Source organism: Aquarana catesbeiana, linkage group LG05 (assembly GCF_042186555.1).
Source record: "Aquarana catesbeiana isolate 2022-GZ linkage group LG05, ASM4218655v1, whole genome shotgun sequence".
Taxonomy (NCBI): domain Eukaryota; kingdom Metazoa; phylum Chordata; class Amphibia; order Anura; family Ranidae; genus Aquarana; species Aquarana catesbeiana.
In genome coordinates, this window is record NC_133328.1 from 149,326,646 (window position 1) to 149,345,254 (window position 18,609).

At 42.8% G+C, this 18,609-nt stretch overlaps 1 long non-coding RNA gene across 1 annotated transcript in view; it reads left to right on the top strand.

Annotated features, from left to right (window-relative positions):
- LOC141145832 (uncharacterized) overlaps nt 1–18,609 on the top strand; it is a 487,618-nt gene that overhangs the window by 50,403 nt on the left and 418,606 nt on the right. The window contains exon 2 of the long non-coding RNA XR_012244665.1: nt 226–265. This is a non-coding gene — a long non-coding RNA (uncharacterized lncRNA). The remainder of the gene's footprint in view (nt 1–225; nt 266–18,609) is intronic.

Consider the following 18,609-nt stretch of genomic DNA (forward strand, 5'->3'; position numbering starts at 1 on the left):
GATAAGCCCAAAGGATAATACAAGAAAATTAACACAACTGGGAGATGTACTGTAGGTGTCAGGTTCATTAAAATTATTTAGATTTAGAAGAGCAATACACCTGCCTATATCATAACATTTGTTAAATGTATTTAGGTGTATACAGATAGACTAGTTTAAGAGGTTTTGGGATACTTGCAATTTCTATCACAAGTTTATTTCTTTACTTCCTTCCTTTTTTTTTAGAAAAAAGTTCTTTGGAAGATGGATGTCAGGATGTTTTCTGGTATGTAGCAATTTAAAACACTAAAGTTTATGAAAACATAATGCATGTCTTTATTGCAAAATATTACAACACAAGTTTCTCTATATCACAAAAATAAAACCATTTTTCAAAAATTCTAGAAATGTGAGTCAAAGAACTATCATAGAGATATGGAATACATCGTGCATATGTTAATGGTATAGTTATATAACATGATTTCCAAACAAAAATACACCAAATAATATATATATTTTTTCCCCATTCAAACTAATCAAAATGTTCATCTTATATACATAAAGTATCTCACAAAAGTGAGTACACCCCTCACATTTGTGTAAATATTTTATTATATCTTTTCATGTGAAAACATTGAAGAAATGACACTTTGCTAAAATGTAAAGTAGTGAGTGTACAGCTTGTATAACAGTGTAAATTAGCTGTCCCCCTCAAAATAACTCAACACACAGCCATTAATGTCTAAACTGCTGAGAACAAAAGTGAGTATACCCCTAAGTGAAAATGTCCAAATTGGGCCCAAAGTGTCAATATTTTGTGTGGCCACCATTATTTTCCAGCACTGCCTTAACCCTCTTGGGCAGGGAGTTCACGGGAGCTTCACAGGTTGCCACTGGAGTCCTCTTCCACTCCTCCATCACGGAGCTGGTGGATGTATGAGACCTTGCGCTCCTCCACCTTCCGTTTGAGGATGCCCCACAGATGCTCAATAGGGTTTAGGTCTGAAAACATGCTTGGCCAGTCCATCACCTTTACCTTCAGTTTCTTTAGCAAGGCAGTGGTCGTCTTGGTGGTGTGTTTGGGGTTGTTATTGTGTTGGAATACTGCCCTGTGGCCCAGTCTCTGAAGGGAGGGGATCATGCTCTGCTTCACTATGTCACAGTACATATTGGCATTCATGGTTCCCTCAATGAACTGTAGCTTCCCAGTGCCAGTAGCACTCATGCAATACCAGACCATGACACTTCCACCACCATGCTTGACTGTAGGCAAGACACACTTGTCTTTGTACTCCTCACCTGGTTGCTGCCACACACGGTTGACACCATCTGAACCAAATACGTTTATCTTGGTCTCATCAGACCACAGGACATGCTTTCAGTAATCCATGTCCTTAGTCTGCTTGGCTTCAGCAAACTGTTTGCGGGCTTTCTTGTGCATCATCTTTAGAAGAGGCTTTCTTCTGGGACAACAGCCATGCAGACCAATTTGATGCAGTGTGCAGCGTATGGTCTGAGCACTGACAGGCTGACCCCACACCCCTTCAACCTTTGCAACAATGCTGGCAGCACTCATATGTATATTTCCCAAAGACAACCTCTGGATATGATGCTGAGCATGTGCACCCAACTTCTTTGGTCGACCATGGTGAGGCCTGTTTTGAGTGAAACCTGTCCTGTTAAACTGCTGTATGGTCTTGGCCACCATGCTGCAGCTCGTTTTCAGGGTCTTGGCAATCTTCTTATAGCCTAGGCCATTATGTAGAGAAAAAATTCTTTTTTTCAGATCCTCAGAGAGTTCTTTGCCATGAGGTGCCATGTTGAACTTCCAGTGACCAGCATGAGAGAGTGAGAGCGATAACAACAAATTTAACACACCTGCTCCCCATTCTCACCTGAGACCTTGTAACACTAACGAGTCACATGACACCGGGGAGGGAAAATGGCTAATTGGGCCCAATTTGGACATTTTCACTTAGGGGTGAACTCACTTTTGTTGCCAACGGTTTCGACATTAATGGCTGTGTGTTGAGTTATTTTGAGGGGACAGCAAATTTACACTGTTATACAAGCTGTACACTCACTACTTTACATTGTAGCAAAGTATCATTTCTTCAGTGCTGTCACATGAAAAGATATAATAAAATATTTACAAAAATGTGAGGGGTGTACTCTCTTTTGTGAGATACTGTATATACATGTAGCACCCTCTAGTTAGTGTGATGGACAGACAGTTTTTTTCTCTCTATGCAGTGTAGGTAAATTGTCAGGCTTGGCCGGCAGCCAAGCCTGTGTGTTTTTTTGGGTCAGGGTTTGATTGACTCAGGGAGGCTGGTATGACTCACAGGCAGCATCTCTGAGACCTCCCCCTACTTCTAGAGCCTGGTAGAAGATTCTACAAGAATGGGAGTGGAGGTGAGGAGGAGTTGCCTGAGGGCCCTGACCAATCCCTAACAGATGTCGGCCCAGCTGGGTAGTGGATTTAGGGTGGAAGCTGGAGATGGAGTGTTAGGTTGTCGGTGGCCTTTGAGGGAGCCCCAAGGCCTGGGCTTGAGTGTGGAAGGGACCTTCTTCACGCTATACAGAGGCACGGGGTGGAGGACAGCAGGAGAACACTGCCGGGGAGGAAAACAGCCAGGAGGGCTGGTGAGTGTACAGTCAGAGGACTGAGAGGCATGCTTCGAGAGGACTGGTTGCAAGCAGTCTGGGATGGATGCAGAGTCAGTCTGTGGAGTCTTAGCCAGGAGGGCTAGTGAAAGGGCAGCTGCAGCCAGGAGGGCTGCAGTGTCTAAACAGGTGGTGCTGGGATCATTAGCCACAGGAGTAAGACAGCTGAGCAGTGGGACGTTTTGCTACACGTTTTGCTACACAACCAAAGGGGTCCATGGTCCCTGCTGTAAAGGTATTTGCTACAGATCTGACATAGCCTTTTTTCGATCATCAAAACAGTGCCAGCTGGTGCTGTGAGTTGTTGTTCTACAAGCAAGATTGTGCTGGAGGTAGAAGGAGAAGTGTATACACAGGTGTCCCTGAGGAGTTCTGCTATGTTTATCAAGTGGGCATCCCATAATACCCTCAACCCTATCCAAGTTTAATTCCCCTAATAAAATACAAAAACAAAGCTGCAAGGACTGATTCGTGACTTCAGCGTGTGGTGAAAAATTCTGTGTGCCTGGCTGTGTAGGGTAAGAGATACCATCGTTGACCAGCGTCTCCTGCGAGGGTAGCACTACATACATATACAGTATAAACCACAAATATAAAAGCTATATATACATACATATATATAAAATAAATTGGCCTTTTCTTCAAGAAACATGTTGGATGAACATAGCATTTACGTATGCAGTATTTATGCCACAACTCTATATTACACAGGACACTTATGCTTTGTGAATCTTTGGAGCATGTTTTATCTTTGTGATATAAAGAAACTAGTTTTACTGTAATACTTTAGAAAACGTTGCAATCATTATGCTTGCCATTGATAAATGTATTGTATAACCCGGCACTTCCAGATACAGTAGCCTGTCAAGACCCCAGGTTTATCCTTGGACCCAAGCCGGTGTCTTCCAATTAAAACAGTTGGTCAATCCAGTAACCAGTAAATTATGATCCTTTCAAGAACTTCAGTCTATTAAAAAAACATCTCTAGCACACTTTTTTATTCTTATCTTCAATTTCAGCATTATTTTTCTTTTTGTTCCAAACATTTGGCATTATTTTTCTACTTTTATTTTTGTTCCAAACATTTGGCATTATTTTTCTACTTTTATGCTCATCTTAACTTTGGATCATATAACCAGTTTTATACATATCTGCCTTTTAGGCCCATCTGGATTTAAATAGATTTCTTCTATTTATAATGTGCTACATGACACTCTTCCTATGGCTAAACAGTCCCTTCTCTATATGACAAAATGGGAGCGTGGTATTCAACACTCCATCTCTCTACAAAATTGAGCCAAAATCTGGGATACGGCAGCTAGGTCCTTGATATGTACAGTATCTCACAAAAGTGAGTACACCCCTCACATTTTTGTAAATATTTTATTGTATCTTTTCATGTGACAACTGAAGAAATGACACTTTGCTACAATGTAAAGTAGTAAGTGTACAGCTTGTATAACAGTGTGAATTTGATGTCCCCTCAAAATAACTCAACACACAGCCATTAATGTCTAAACCGCTGGCAACAAAAGTGAGTACACCCCTAAGTGAAAATTTCCAAATTGGGCCCAATGAGCCATTTTCCCTCCCCGGTGTCATGTGACTCGTTAGTGTTACAAGGTCTCAGGTGTGAATGGGGAGCAAGTGTGTTAAATTTGTTGTTATCGCTCTCACTCTCTCATACTGGTCACTGTAAGTTCAACATGGCACCTCATGGCAAAGAACTCTCTGAGGATCTGAAATAAAGAATTGTTACTCTACATAGAGATGGTCTAGGCTATAAGAAGATTGCCAATACCCTGAAACTGAGCTGCAGCATGGTGGCCAAGACCATACAGTGGTTTACCAGGACAGGTTCCACTCAGAACAGGCCTCATCATGGTCGACCAAAGAAATTGAGTGCACCTGCTCAGCATCATATCCAGAGTTTGTTTTTAGGAAATAGACGTATGAGTGCTGCCAGCATTGCTGCAGAGATTGAAGGGGTGGGACATCAGCCTGTCAGTGCTCACACCATAGGCCGCACACTGCATCAAATTGGTCTGAATGGATGTGGTCCCAGAAGGAAGCCTCTTCTAAAGATGATACACAAGAAAGCCCGCAAACAGTTTGCTGAAGACAAGCAGACTAAGGACGTGGATTACTGGAACCATGTCCTGTGGTCTGATGAGACCAAGATAGACATATTTGGTTCAGATGGTGTCAAGCATGTGTGGCGGCAACCAGGTGAGGAGTACAAAGAGAAAGTGTGTCTTGCCTACATTCAAGTACGGTAGTTGGAGTGTCATGGTCTGGGGCTGCTGGCACTGGGGAGCTACAGTTCATTGAGAGAACCATGAATTCCAACATGTACTGTGACATACTGAAGCAGAGCATGATCCTCTCCCTTCGGAGACTGGACTGCAGGGCAGTATTCCAACATGATAATGACCCCAAACATACCTCCAAGATGACCACTGCCTTGCTAAAGAAGCTGAGGGTAAAGGTGATGGACTGGCCAAGCACGTCTCCAGACCTAAACCCTATTGAGCATCTGTGAGGCATCCTCAGACAGAAGGTGGAGGAGCTCAAGGTCTCTAACATTCACCAGTTCCGTGATGCCATCATGGAGGAGTGGAAGAGGACTCCAGTGGCAACCTGTGATGCGCTGGTGAACTCCATGCCCAAAAGGGTTAAGGCAGTGCTGGAAAAAATTGGTGGCCACGCAAAATATTGACACTTTGGGCCCAATTTGGACATTTTCACTTAGGGGTGTACTCACTTTTGTTGCCAACGGTTTAGACATTAATGGCTGTGTGTTGAGATATTTTGAGGGGACAGCAAATTTACACAGTTATACACGCTGTACACTCACTACTTTACATTGTAGCAAAGTATAATTTCTTCAGTGCTATCACAAAATGTGAGAGGTGTAGTCACTTTTGTGAGATACTGTATATACTGTATATGTATACTTGACTTGACTATGATGTATTGGTATCGGACACTAGATGTACTACATGCTTACGAATCAAATCTTTCAAAGATGTGCTAGAGGTGGGGAAAAGAGGAAGGGACTCAGTTCTATATACAGTATTCTGGTTATGCCCATTAATACAACCTTACTATGTTTCCGTCCAACAACTTTTATGTCAGATATTAGACATCCCTCTTCCTTTAGGCCCTATACATTACCTACTAGGTCTACCATTTAAAGGTATTGCTAAATATTCTAAAAACATTCCACCCATATTATAACAGCTGCTAGAAGACTTATTCCTCTCCATTGGCGAACTAATACGCCACCATCTTTAGTCCAACTATTATTGCAGACATTTGACATATAGATTATTGGACATCTTCACTACGTAGCTTGATTGAACTATCTGGCAAAGTTTAATCCCTGTCCAGTCTACTTATGGCAGACTCCCTTCTGAAATCTCTTCCTGTTGCCAATAATTAGTATACTTATCCATTGGCCTTATTGTATGTTTTTCTCACTGGTGTGTACCTATTGAGTTGTTTTTTGTAACTCCTAGTCAACTTATGTCTTGTTTCTTAATTTTTGTAAGTATCCCCAATTTATTCTCTTGATATATTCAATGAACACTGGCCAGTTCTTTCGATACAATGTTTTCTCAAATGTTTTGATGACAGTATATTTGTCTTTACTGCTATTATTTGCTGCTCACTTCATTTTCAGCCATTCATGTACAGTATATAGTATATAGTTACATAGTCAGGTTGAAAAAAAAAGACACAAGTCAATCTAGTTTAACCAAGGGAAAAAAAAACACAAAAAACATACAATCCCATATACACAATCCTATACCCACAGTTGATCCAGAGGAAGGCAAAAAAAACCCAGCAACCCAATTTGCTCCAGCAGGGGGAAAAATTTCTCCCTGATCCCCGGAGAGGCAATTGGATAAAAGATCTTGAGGGAGTCCATTCCACAGGTCTTACTGTGAAGAAACCTTTCAGTATTTGGAGTTTAAATCTCTTTTCCTCCAAATGTAAAGAGTGCCCCCTTGTTGATCATATCCCCCCTAAATCTCCTCTTCTCAAGAAAGAAGGAATTCAGTTAATCTAATCTTTCCTCAGAGCTCCTCCGTGCCTCTTATCAGTTTGCTTGTCCTACTCTGCACTTTCTCCAGTTACCTGATATCCTTTTGGTGAACTGGTGCCCAAAACTGAAATGCATATTCCAGCAGCTGAGGTCTTACCAATAATTTGTACAGGGGCAAAATTATATTTCTCTCTCTGGAGTCTATACCTCTCTTAATACAGTATACAAAATGCAAAATATATGATGTTTTTAATTTTTTTCCTCTAATGCCCCGTACACACGATAGGATTTTCTGATGGAAAATGTTCTATAGGAGCTTGTTGTTGGAAATTCCGACCGTGTGTAGGCTCCATCGGACATTTTCCATCGGAAATTTCCGTCACACAAAATTTGAGAGCCGGTTCTCAAATTTTCCGACAACAAAATCCGTTGTCGTAAATTCCGATCGTGTGTACACAATTCTGACGCACAAAGTTTCACGAATGCCCGGAATCAAGCAGAAGAGCCGCACTGGCTATTGAACTTCATTTTTCTAAGCTCATTGTACGTGTTGTACGTCACCGCGTTCTTGATGTTCAGAATTTCCGACAAGATTTGTGTGACCGTGTGTATGCAAGACAAGTTTGAGCCAGCATCCGTCGGAAAAAAAACATGGATTTTGTTGTCGGAAAATCCTATAGTGTGTACAGGGCATTAGGCCCCTTACACACGGGGTGGGCTCCATTGCAGTCTGCCTGCTCAGCAGGGAATCTGTTCGCTGATTCCCACTGAGCAAGCAGTTGGCTGGTCCATGTCCGCTCCCCTTATGCAGAGAGGGCACAGCCTGCTCTTCTCTATGGGCAGACATAAAGGGACTGCCTGTCTGTTTACACCTGACTTCTATCTGATCTGATCCATCAGATGGATGGGGAAGGGATCCCTATCTGTCTGTTTTTAGCAGACAGGACTGGATGTTAGCGGGTGTCAATGGACCCAAGTCCGTTTACACCCACGGTTCCACAGAGGAGACTGACAAATCCGATCAGTCCACGCATGTGAAAGGGCCCTTACTGTATTGGGTTTTCTTTGTATTTACATGTTTGTGCTCTTTCCTTTAAAATGTAATAAATAGATATTTATTAAGTTATTATAGGATAAAGAAATGTATTGTATTTTTATAAACCTTGATGTCCTAAAGTGTTGGTAAAGGCACTTTTTTTTTCTTAAAATAACATATACTTACAGTATCTGCTCCACACAATGGTATTGCACAGAGTGCCTCTGAACCTCCTCTTCTGGGGTCCCTCGCCAGCACTTCAGGCTCCTCCTTTTCTGCTTGCTATGGGGGCACACTTGCGGGTTCGATCTTGAGCCAGGCTGCTTGCATCTATTGACACACACAGCATGACTCAGATAGAAAGGTTTTTTTACCTTTTTGCAGAGAACACACTAAGGTAAAAATAAGTATGCCTTTAGGGTACTGAGAGACATACAATTCATTCACCGATTATAGATAAGGATTTACACTATGATTAACTAAATTTTTCATTTTAATCTTTGAAAGTACCTTTGGGGGGGCCCTCCTCCATAAGCATATTGATAACATCACTTGCCGTAGTCTGATACTCATAACACTATTCAAATTTACTAAACAAGCCATTGCCCAAGCATGGTAATCCCCATCGCTTAACTTCACAGAGGTCAAGTCTTACAGACAAGGCACATTCATTATAGACAATTTAACTGGAAGACACTCATGACAAATTTCTTTCAATCTGGCAGCCATGGCTTCATCAACCCCTCATCCTCACAGCAGAATTAATGTCTTCTCCAACTTTGAGGCCCTGAGGCTAGCTACCTACCCTGACTGAACATTTACTTTTCTCTACCCATTGATCCCTAATAATGTAGCAGTCTCTGAGGATCCCCCTTTCTTTCTCTTTCCTTCTTTCCCCTTTCCTCTCACCGCCCTTCCCCTTCTCCTTTCCCTTCTCCTTTCCCTATCTTCCCTCTCCAACATGCAATCTCTTTCTTTATTCCCCACCTGTTCTCTTTAAATCTGCTCCTCTCTTCTTCTGATTCTTTCCTTTCACTCAATTTTCTTTTCTTTTCTTGCCTATGCATATAGAGTCCTCCTTTTCTCCTCCTGTTACTGATCTTGGTTGCCTCTTCTGTAGCTTTTTTTGTGGCGTGTTTCTTTGGAATTTTTCTCATGATTGATTACTTATATCCATGACAACTAATCTGTTGCTATAGGCCTGCAAGCATTCTGATTCAATGTACTGTAACTATATCTGGAGCCCTTGATCTCATGTTATATACCCTTGTTTTCATTTCATAATTTTTTGGTAACAGAAAAACTACATACTACTTTTTCGTTCTTTGGAATATTATTGGATGATAACTAATGAGTGAATATATTTAAGATACTCTCTATTAGAAATGTATTTTATTGACGTGTTTTTAGCATGTAAAAGATAATCCCAATGTTTACATTTCTAAAGTTCTTTGATATAAGGAGACCATTTTTTAGTTCAGATTTAGTTGCATACAGTGATTGGGTGGAACCTGAGACAAGCTTGATGCAGTGAATCCTGGGAAATGCTGAACTACACCTCTTTCTACTCTATGAATTTACTTATTTGGGTAAAACCTGGGACAGGTTTAATTAATTTAGGAATTTGGGGAAAAATGCAGAATATTATATTAGATTAATTTACAGTATGCTTTGATTATTAACCCTGTTTCTGGAAAAAGAAATGTAACCCAGAAGGCTCTCCTTAAAGCGTATCTATGGTGAAAATGTAAAATCATATATTCATATCCACATTGTATTTCAATTATTTCTAGACTACTTTTATTAATCGAATGATCTTGAAGTTTGTAAACTTACGTTGTGAAGATCCCCAATCATTTACTTCCTTGAATTCTGTGACATGTATCGACTGTGTCCTGTGAGTAGGCACTGTTGTATCACACATTGCACAGAGCCTGCCATCGGAACTACAGAGGTGTTGAGAGGAAGAGTTTAAGGAGGAATATACAGGAATCACTACTGGTAGACAACAAGGTACCATGAGATATGTAATCCTTAGAAATAAAAAGTAAACAGCAGAGAGGAAGTTGCAAAATATGCAGGAATCCTGGAAGTGGTGGAAAGAGATGGTCAGTGGACAGTCAGAACTCACAACATAAAAATACATTTTTTAAGTAAGCTTATACTGGAGTATTAAAGATAACAATTGTTTTGTTATTACAATTCTGATATTATAAAATAAAAGTGCTTGGACCATAGATTTCCTTAAGTGTGGAAAAAGTAAGGGGTCTTCACTTCTCCAATACACATTTTTCTCTGTTGCTGTGAGTCACCTTTTTAGATATACAGTATTGTACAGCAAATTATTTCTTATTGCCCCCTGAGTGTTAGCGCTGTAAGATCTTAGCTGAAGTAAAGTATTTGTTTCAGGAGATTGGATGAACCATGTCAGAGGAAGAAGTTATTTTTTGCATGTTTTAGAGTGCAAATGAGTGCAAATTTAAGGCATACAATCAGATGGAGAGTTGGGTTATGGCTGGATTAAAGTGCAGGTAAAGGCTACTTATAAGTCTGTACTCCATGACACAAGGAAGCTGGAGCTTCTGCATTATGTGACCAGACCAGAGTGGATTGGAAAAACATATTACAGGCAGGTGGGAGGAGGGGGAAGCAGTGTTTTAAGCAGACTTATGTGGCCTTTACTTACATTTAAAGTGTTACATTTAGGTATAAATTAGGTTTAGTTTATTTTAGTTTCAGTTTTTGTGTTAAAGGGTTATCTTAATATTAGGGCACTTGCACACTGAGGCGTGGGGGCGTCAGCGGTAAAGCGCCGCTATTTTTAGCGGCACTTTACCTTAGTTTTAGCGGCACTTTTTGGCCGCTAGCGGGGCACTTTTAACCCCCCACTAGCAGCTGAAAAGGGGTTAAAAGCACGTGTTGTCGGAAATTCCGATTGTGTGTGGGTGCCATTCCGAAATTTTCCGACAACAAAATCCGATCACGTCAATTCCGACCGTGTGTGGCCTGTTCCGACGCACAAAGTGCCACGCATGCTCAGAAGAAATTCCGACACGGGACAGCTCGTTCTGGTAAACTTAGCGTTCGCAATGGATACAGCACTTTCGTCACGCTGCAATGTTAAAAATGGTTTAATACAGCGCACTCTCTTCTTCTTTATAATGTGACAAGAATTAAGTAGTTTTGCTGCTCATATTCACACACACTTCTCACAAACTTTTATTTGTGTTTTTTTAGTGGGATTCCCTGAATATATTGTTATTAGTTGTCACATCTGACAGTTTTATATTTTTTTTTTTTTTTTTTTTTTTGGATTTTAAGCCTTTTTTTTTCTTTAATGTTTGGATTTTTTCCAAGGCTGATCTTTGTTCAATGTTATTTTTAGTTTTACTCCATAATATTTTTGTGTGTGTTTTGTGTGTCAAGTTACTCCAACACCATTGATATCTTTTATTACTTAATCTCAAGGAGATTGTTTGGTGTTGGTGTCCCTTGTTCATTTCACATTGTATATTTGAAATGTACCTGAATCCTCACAAACAAGCTGTCATTTTTGAAGTAAAACACATAGGAGAGTATAATTCAAAACAAAAATCCTTTATTAAGGGATCAGAACCAAACAAAGAGGGAGGCAACACTGGATCAACAGCAGAAATTAGCGAAGCCTGGGACCCCCACGGCAGACAACAATTCTTCAACATCAAAATTGGTGGCCTGAGGAGTCCATATCTAAGGGAGGGCAGTCTGGTCCAGGATTCGCAGAGATCCAGATAGCAGCAGATGACATCTGTGTCCCCAGGCTGTGGTACCACAAGAGGCTGCATTTTTTGGCCGACCAGACTGAACCCAGGGCAATCACTGTCTGGTCTTCCTTCCATGCTTCCTTCCGGGCTGTGGTTGTGCAGTTGGAGATGTGGCAGGAGGAGGAGTAGGACCTGGAGGAGGAGGAGGACTGGGGGGACCTGGAGGAGGACTGGGGGGACCTGGAGGAGGACTGGGAGGACCTGGAGGAGAGGGAGGAGGAGGACCTGCAGGAGGAGGAGGAGGACCATCCCAAAGATGTGTCTGAGGTGTAATTTGGCCCCTCATACCTTTCTCCAGAGCCTCCGATATGAGGGCCTCACACCAGACTTTTTGGCCCTCCTCAATCCTCTGCATTTTATAGGCTATGAAGGCAGCAATGTTCTCCTCCATGGTGTGGGGTGCTCCCAGGACCTCTGTAGCCCTCCAAAAGAATGCTATAGCAGCCTCCTCTAGGGTACTCCTCCTACTGCCACTTTCTCTTTTCAGGGGGGGTGGAGGGACCTGCAGATCAGCCAGCCGGCTTGGCCCGGCCACCTCCTGGCTGAGACTTCCCTGTGTATGAAAAAGGGACATGGTTGTAATGTTTTGCTTCATCAATCACAATCCTAAATTAGTACTCCCAACTAACATCTAGTTAACATCATTGATTGGACAAGCAGAAATATTTAGAGGAATGCTATACCTGGCTCAATCTGGGCTCCTCCACATGCGGCCTGGAAGGCCCAGGTTGGGCGTCAGAAGCCTCAGCCGGGGGGGAAGGAAGTGTGGATGGAAGACTGGAGAGGGATGGCCTGGGTTCAGTCTGGCCTGCCAGAAAGTGCAGCCTGTTGTAGTACAACATCCTGGGGACATAGATGTCATCTGCTGCTCCGGATCTCTGCGAATCCAGGACTTTCTTGCGCTCCCTCAGATATGTGCTCCTCAGGCCACCAATGAAAATCTTTAAATAGGTGATGTCTGCCGTGGGGATCACCTGCTTCACAATTGCACACAATTGCTCCAGTGCTGCCTTCCTCTTTGCTTGGTTCTTGAAATGGGGGTGGGTAATCACCCACAGACAGGGCAGCTCACTTAGCATCTCTACGAATACTGACATGAAGTCATTGTCTTTCATTAAGATATCCATGTTCACTGCAAGACACAACACAAGACAAAGCCTAATGTCACACAAAACTCTCCTAATCTTGTTACAATATAGGCCTCAATCTAGAAGCAGTATAGGCACAAGTTTGTCTCTTACCTTCGTTCTTACGATCGGCGCGTCCAATGCTCCTTCCTCCGCTCACAGATCGTACGTAATACACACGCGTGTTACGCTTTATACACACTGCGCATGCGTGTAACTCCGCCCGCCCCTGACGTTCTTTCTAGTCTATTCCCCGCCCCTTTTCGTTCGGCGCACTGGGTGAAGAGCATGATGGCGGAGTTACAGCAGGTGCATGCTAATTCTAGCAAGGCTAGAGGAGGAGGAGGAGGAAAGCCTGGATCCAGGCACGTCCTGATCCAGAAGGAGACGTTTTAAGGCCACAAATATGTCGTTTGGGGAGATGTTGGAGATGGTCGACATCATGAGGAAGTCCGACTATGACGGAAAATATGGGCCTTACCCCCACCCCAACATCCGAAAGGCCAAAATCATTGCTAAAGTGATCAAAAGCCTTCACAGGAATTTCGGGGTAAGAAGATCTAAAGATCAGCTCAGGAAGCGATGGTCGGACCTGAAGTTGAGAGAGCCAGAGCAGTACCGAAAGATCCGGAGAGTGCTGCAAAAAAGTAAGTAGTTGTGCTGTGTTCCTATTCTTTCTGTCTTTATTCCGTTCGTTCTGCTCCATATGCTTTTATTAATTGTAACGTTTAAAAGGGCAACTTTAATGTTCATGGGCCCATTATTCGTTCGTATCAAACATTTTTCTTTCGGCCTCTAGAACACCATTGTTTAGGCCATATGCATTTTCACACATTTTTTGGGGCCTACTTGGATGCCAAATATTTGTTTGTGTAGATGGGTTTGTTACTAAAATGAAATGCCAAATAGATTGTGTGTAAGGAGAGGACACTGAGCAGCTGTTTTCACATCTGGACACTGGAGCACTAGTGTGGGACACAAGAACACCATTTTTATTAGGGGGGGCACACAGGTGCTCCAGTGTATACTATAGGGGGGCTACATCTGTGAAGCTTGTACCAAACAGGTAAAGTATTGCAGCTTGACAAAGGGCAATAAAAAATATACATCTTGGAACTCGGCTAAAATAGACAATTGTACCCCACTTCCAAGCAATGTTTCCTATTTCTAGTTCTGCCATCAAATATCTGTGTGCTAAGTATACCATTTTTGTTTTACATAGGGGAGAAAAGACTCGGAGGACACCCCTCATCCCAGGAGAACACAGACCCCCCACCTCTGGAAAAAGGGGAAATAACACCAACACAAGAAGCTGAGCAGGAGGAAGAAGAAGATGTGGTGGAGATTGGCACCACAACAGGTGAGTGTCTGCGACCACAGGCTCAGGTAAAAGAGATGGATGTTGGCAGATTTTTGAGACCTTTTTTTTTGTTCTTTATCTCTTTTTAGGTGATCGTGATGTGAGGGAGAGAGAACGTTTCACATCTGAAAGTGCCCAAATACTGATCGGGGAGATCATGGGGTGTAATCTCGAATTGCACAACATACAGCAACAAATCAGTGATGTTATTAAAAAAAATAATAACATCATTGATGTTTTGGGGCGAATTTAAACCCCACAAAATCACCTGTTTTATTGTGGTCCAATCTTCCAAAAATTTTTTCAATGTTTAGAAAAGCCAAATTTGGAGGATGCACACAGTGTGCCAACATGTGCTATCTGCCATCACGGGAGATCAATGGATGCGTTTTGGGGGTGCAACCCCTTCCTCAATTATAAAGTCGCGTTGAGGAAGGGCTTGCTCCCCCAAAACACGTCCCTTGATCCCCCCTGATGGCAGATAGCATATGTTGACATTCGTAAATTGGTGTGCATCTTCCAAATTTGGCTTTTCCAGGGGTGATTTCCACCCATCTGAACGCTATATCAAACCCAGTTCCTAAATACTGATGTCTGATATAGCCTTCAGGTTTTACCATATGTGAACTTTGTAAGTTCAAGTTTTTTGGCTTTCTTGTTGGTTTTACACAGGCCTGTTTTATCTGAAATGGATATTTCGATTTTTGATAATGCTACTGCAAAAATTGTTATACAACAAACATGTTGGTTTGTTTTAAAAACCTTTCGTAAATGCACATGTGATTGTGCAGGTATAAAAAAGTGGCTTACTCAAGAATGTGTGGATTATTGCCCCAACACTACAACACTTTTGGGGTGATGTAATTGCTGTTTTATGCAAAAATGGGGGTTATTTCCTAAGGGCAAATCCACTTTGCGCTACAAGTGCAGGTTCAGTGCAGTTGCAAGTGCACTTGTAGTGAAATGTGTTTTTGCATTTAGGAAGTACCAGCCAACACTGTTTTTTATAAGGTTACCCAATCACAACATTTTCTGCACTCAACACATTTCTGTCAGGGTCAGCTAAAACAAACACAAGCAGTAAATGTCCACAAAGAATTTCTTTTGGTTGTTTTTTATTTGAAAAAGGTTTCACAGATTGTCTGGCATATTGATAGCCCCCCTACCCGCAAAGAACTCCAGGTATCGTAACCGGACATCACGGCACTCAGGGAGGGCAAGCCAGGACGGCCACTTTCAAGCGCCGTCAGTGTTGATGGATTTGGGATTCCGGCCTCAGGCCCAACTGAGCCAGCATAGTTGGCTGAATGTTTTCTTAAAAAATTATGGAGAACACAGCAGGCAAGTATTATATGGTTCAGTTTATACTCCGCCATATGGATGGGTGTCAGAAATAATCGGAACCGGCTGGCCAGGATTCCAAATGTGTTCTCCACCACTCTTCGGGCTCTGGCCAGCCGGTAATTAAAAACCCTCTGTTCCGGGGTGAGGGTCCTCATCGGGAATGGCCGCATCAGGTGGTCCCCCAGCGCAAATGCTTCATCAGCAACGAACACAAATGGGAGACCTTCAACATTGTCCTCTGGAGGTGGCAAGTCCAAGCTGCCATTCTGGAGACGCCTGTAGAACCCCGTCTGGGCGATGACTCCACCATCGGACATCCGGCCATTCTTCCCCACGTCCACATACAAGAACTCGTAATTAGCCGACACCACCGCCAACATCACTATACTATTAAACCCCTTGTAATTATAATAGTACGACCCCGAGTTGGGCGGTGGGACGATGTGGACGTGTTTCCCATCAATTGCCCCTCCGCAGTTAGGAAAGTCCCACCGCTGGGCAAAGTGGGAGGCCACAGTCTGCCATTCCTGTGGCGTTGAAGGAAACTGTTGAGGAAAAAACAATAAACATTACTATTTTTTCACAGAAACATGGCAAGCAGATTATACACAAACATTATGGGGCAACCTCCAGATAGCATTTATTAAGGGGAATTTAACAACAACAAAGTATAAGGTACACCTATCATATTCCCCCTCCCCCCTCATGGGCCATTTCTAACATTATAGGGGGGAACTCTTGGACAGGTAACCCTCTTCACTTCATTGAGAGATGAATGCCTAAATACAGGGTATTACTTGGAACAGCCCCTCCTTAGTTACACTATTGGCAGACCACTGGACAGGTAAGAAGTGTCATAATACAAAGATATAAATACACACTGTACACATTTGAGCACATTTGAACATTCTGCTATTACCTATCAAGATAATAATAGGATACAAAAACTTTAAACAGTACCATTGGAAAGTATACAGGCAGGCCCTTGCACTACATGCTTTGGGTAATTCAGCCATAAATCTGACCAGTAAAGAGGTGGGTATAGTGTGTATGGGTTTGGCAAAGTCAGCAGATAGATGATTGAGGATAGAGAATTGGGATGAGCTGACTTAGCAGTTGGGGGAGGGAGGGTTACAAAAAATTTGGGGACACCACAAAAAAAAGCCTCTGGCACTCTGCCTGAATTTAAATCAAAAATAACATTTCCAAACATTTTAGGGGGTGTTTGGGGTAAAGCACTACTATAGAGCTGATAAAATACATTGTTAAGTGACTACATGAGGTGAATATAGGGGCAGGAGACACCATGCTGGAGAAGTTATTGAAGGGCAAATATGTATGAAGGACATAAAATAATATTTACATAAAAATCCAGCATGCATGAGGACAAAGGGGACATTCACAGCATATTACAATCATGGTAATTAGGGAATGAGGAAAGAAATACAATATATTAGCAAACATTCAATACAATAAAATGTGATGTAAAAGGAAAAAAATCTTACCTTCATATACTCCTTCTGCAGGACCTGGATGATGGCAGAACAGGTCTCTGGGATAATGATCCCCAGAGCCTGGGGGGAGATGCCTGTCGAGAACTTGAGGTCCTGCAGGCTTCTCCCTGTGGCCAAATACCGCAAGGTAGCAACCAACCTCTGCTCCGCAGTGATGGCTTGCCTCATGCAGGTATCCTGCCTGCTGATATAGGGGGTCAGCGAAGCCAACAAACGGTGAAACACGGGGTCCGTCATCCTGAGAAAGTTCCTGAAATCATCAGGATTATTCTCACGGATCTCACGGAGCAAAGGCATATGACAGAACTGGCCACGCTGAAGCAACCAATTCTTGGTCCATGAACTCCTCCTCACCCTGTTCATGGACTGGACTTGTGTCAAGGTCAGGACCCCAACACCAAGCCCCCGCGCTGCACGAACTCTACGAGGAGTACGCATACGAAACATGGCTAGAAAACGGTCGGCTGCTCAGAACGAAGTAACAGAACGCACTGAAGAACAGCAAGGCCTGTGAAGAGCGACCTGAAAAACAGCAACAAGCAGGCAAGATCACACAGAAAACTCTGATACGAACTGACTGCACGCACTGAAGAGCAGATACAAACCCACAAGCACAAACTGAACGGCAGAAAACGATCTGAAAGCCACGAGTCTGAAAAAGCGTGAATCGTCTCTCACCAAACTTTTACTAACACGAGATTAGCAAAAGGAGCCCAAAGGGTGCCGCGCTTGGTTCTGAACCGGCCTTTTCTAGTCTCGTCGTACGTGGTGTACGTGACCGCGTGGTTGTCGATCGGAAGTTCCGACAACTTTGTGCGACCGTGTGTAGGCAAAACAAGTTTGAGCCAACATCCGTCGGGAAAAAATCCTCTGTTGTCACATCTTTTGGGGTACTCACCTTGCACTACAGCGGCAGCCCTACTACATATGTACATGGGGGTGTGTGTCTAAATGCACACATATATGTACATGTTGTATTTATTCAATATTTATTTACAAATTTTTTTTACAATTTTATTTATTTTCTCCACAGCGCGGGTTCTACCTTTATTAGTGCTAAAGCGCCTCAAAGATGCTGCTTGCAAGACTTTTTTTAGCGTCCTGCTAGCACACCGCTCCAGTGTGAAAGCCTTGGACTTTCACACTGGAGTGACAGGAGAAGCACTTTACAGACGCTTTGCAGGAGTGTTTTTTAGCGCTATAGCGCCTGTAAAGCACCTCAGTGTGAAAGTAGCCTTAGAGTAAGGCTTAACCACTTCCGGACCACCCGCCATCATTAAACGGTGATACTTTGAAGTGGAATATCGTTGTTATGGCAGCAACTAGCTGCCATAACCCCAGTATCCACTTCTTCAGCAGACAGTCCGCTTTCAGATTAAAGTGGTCTCTGCGGCGGATTCACCACAAGATCATTTTTATCGGTGGTGGGAGAGGGCCGCCCCCCTCCCGCCGCTCTCTAGTGCACTTTGCCGCTTACAGGAGCCGCCGGCAGTGGCGGAGGTGATCGCGTCTTCTTCCGTGTTAGGTATGGAGCTGAGTGAGGGGAAAATGGCCTCTGATCGGCTCCATACAATTGCAGGGCATAGCTCTTAAAGGGACTTTTTTCAAACAACTTTTTTTTTAATTGCATTTTAGTGTAAATATGAGATCTGAAGTCTTTTTGACCCCAGATCTCATATTTAAGAGGTCCTGTCATGCTTTTTTCTATTACAAGGGATGTTTACATTC